Genomic DNA, 2,678 nt, shown 5'->3' on the forward strand with positions numbered 1-2,678 from the left:
CCCAGCCCGAGCGGGGCGGGGGAGGGAGGAGCCAGAGCGGCCGCCGCCTCTGCCGGAGGAGCCGCGGGGCCGCCACACTCGCCCCCCGCCCCCCCGCGCTCACTCGCACTCACACCCCGGCGCTGGAGGCGGGAGGCCCGGGCCCCACCGGCCCCCCATGGACGCCCCCGGCACGGGGCGCTAAGACCCCCCGCGTCGCTGTCCGAGCCCGGTCCAGCGCGCCACGCCGAGGTAAGGAGGAGGGAGCGAGGGGGCATTAATATGCAAATGCATCGCGATTGATTATGCAAAGCCGCGGGTCTCTGGCCAGCTTGCAGGCGGGCTAGGGGCACCCCGGGGGTTCCCGCCGCCCACCGCAGCCTTTTCCCGGCGCCCGGGTGACCCTGTCACAGCCCCGATTGCTTGCAACTTACGCCCTAGGGAAGGGAGGTGCTGCTAAGAGGTCGGTGGGCCCCGGGGTTCGCCAGCGGAGATGGCGTCTGGGCCTCCCCCTCGAGGGCCCGCCTGGCCTCTGTCCGGCCGGTCTGCTGCGCATTCCCGGGCTGGGCCCCGCTGCCTACTGAGGCTCCCCCGCCCGCCGCACCGCGGTTTGTTTACGGTGTGCCGGAGGCCTGTCGTGCCCCCCCTCCCGCTACCCCCCCCAGCCACCGAGGTCGAATGGCCTTTGCAAAACTGCCTCCAGCTGCGGAGAGAAGTGTGGGTACGGTGGAGTGGGGGGCTTGCATGGGCTGGGGGGAGAGGAAAGTCCCCCTCCCCTCACTGCCTCCCCAGTTGAGCATGGCTTTCTGGTTGCAACACTCCTAATTGCAAAAACGCGGCAGGAGGAGTGGGGTGGGGGGAGTGTGTGTGTAGTAGTGGGGGTGTATTTGATGGTCCCTGGGTTATTAGGAGAGTTGCTGGCTGGTGGTTGGAGAAGAGAGGAAAAAATGGACCTGTGCTGTGTGTGTGCTCTCTCTCCACTCCCCTCCCTTTGCAACGTGTCTCTGGTGCCCCTTTTCTGTGGAGGGCCCTCCCTTGTCCAATGTGAAAGGAAGGCCTGGGAAGATGTCAGAGGCAATGGAGAGAGCCACCCATTCCAGGGACTGGGGGGGGGGTGCACAGAAGGCAAGCCAGTGAGATGGGAGCCTGCCCCTGAATGCTGGCTCTGGCCCCAGGAGGGGGAGGGGATGAAGGGGACCATTGTCCAAGATGAAGGGGGGAGGCAAAGGTGACATACAGACACAGATATGCCCACACAGACAGCCACATGCACACCCAGGGACACCCAGGCAGATTCAAGGACAGGAGCTGCTTGACACACCCACATGGGGACAAGGGAAGAGGCAGGCTGCTGCTGCATGGTGGAGCTCAGAGGGGTGGGACACACCCACGGGAGACCAAGAGCAGAGAGACGAACCTATGCATATACCCACGCACAGGGTCACAGGGAGATGCTGTCACACACACGGGCAAGGAGGAGTTGCTGTCACCCACACAGGGAAAGTCACTATCGAATGCATGCATGCACACAGCAATTGCACACAGCCGCATAATTACAAAAGACCCTGTCACTCATAGGCACACACGTGCTTACATGTGCCAGGTCATGCAGTCATCATCACTTGCCATGACAGTCACTATCACTCAGTGAAAGCAAAACGCAGCTACACATCAATACATGTGTATACAACTTAGCAACAAGTATTTTCCTGGATTCATACTGTAGAGCTCTTAGACAATAAAACCTCTGCCTCCAAGAAAATCAAATTCATCTGTATGAAAAGACTTTTCTGCATGATGGTGCAAAGCATGAATTCCTGATAGCACGTCTGTCACCATCACTTGTCATACCATCCAATTATTAGATGACAAGGTCCTTGAGACCTAGGAGGATGGCTAGAAGAACTCTGGATCCCACCCAGAGCCCAGCACAGAGTGTGCTTTGTAAACACTTGTTAATTGATTGACTGTGGAAACTGTAGGCACAGGTGCATTCATTTGCACCTAATCCCACAGACTCAGGTACAGAAGCCATGCACAAGGCTCCAGTCCACATGGTCACAGGTCCCCCTGAGCAATGTCCAGATAACTGCAGATAGACATTGCAGGTGGGACAGTGAAGCATGCACTTAGATGCACATAATCAGACTCTCTCCCCAGCTTCTTTCTGCCTTCTTGTAGGCACAGCCACTGTATAGCAATGGGCTTTTTTTTTTTTTTTTTTTTCCTTTTTAGAGGGACAGAGAAACAAGAGCAAAGTGGGTGCAAGGGGGTTCCAGAGGGCCGAGTCGAGGGCCTGCAGCAGTGTCCAGTGACTTCTCACAGCTGGGCTCCTCCTGGCTGCTGAGGGAGGGGTGTCTTGGGGAGAGCTGGGAGTGGCTCTCTGGCTCTCTCATCCCTATCCTATAAGCCAATGGAGACCTGGCTGCCCCTGCTAGGGGTTATTTGCCTGGGTTTTTCCTGGAGACCCTCAGTTTTCCCCATCCCAGTGTCTGCCTCCCACTGTGAATCCGTCCCTTTTCTCACCTCTGGCCCTCCTGTCCAAACTTGGAAGCTTTCCTTAGGAAGCTGTATGCTGGCAAGTGCCTGCATGAGTGATGTGTATTTTTGACTTGGAATTTCTCTCTAATTCTGTCTCTCTTTCTGCTGCCGTCTTGGGGAGTCTAACTCTCTCCTCCTCCTCCTCCTCCTCCTCCTCC

The 2,678-nt window shown here is 57.8% G+C and overlaps 2 protein-coding genes across 2 annotated transcripts in view; one reads left to right on the top strand and one right to left on the bottom strand.

Annotated features, from left to right (window-relative positions):
* Positions 1-432, bottom strand: part of Med24 (mediator complex subunit 24) — a 41,430-nt gene extending 40,998 nt beyond the window's left edge. Inside the window, exon 1 of the mRNA XM_029561785.1 lies at positions 414-432. The gene's annotated coding sequence lies outside the window, so the exon portion shown is untranslated. The remainder of the gene's footprint in view (positions 1-413) is intronic.
* Thra (thyroid hormone receptor alpha) overlaps positions 9-2,678 on the top strand; it is a 26,925-nt gene continuing 24,255 nt past the window's right edge. The window contains exon 1 of the mRNA XM_008829426.3: positions 9-231. The gene's annotated coding sequence lies outside the window, so the exon portion shown is untranslated. The remainder of the gene's footprint in view (positions 232-2,678) is intronic.

The sequence above is a fragment of the Nannospalax galili genome, unplaced genomic scaffold, assembly GCF_000622305.1.
Source record: "Nannospalax galili isolate Female #2095 unplaced genomic scaffold, S.galili_v1.0 scaffold1274, whole genome shotgun sequence".
NCBI lineage: Eukaryota > Metazoa > Chordata > Mammalia > Rodentia > Spalacidae > Nannospalax > Nannospalax galili.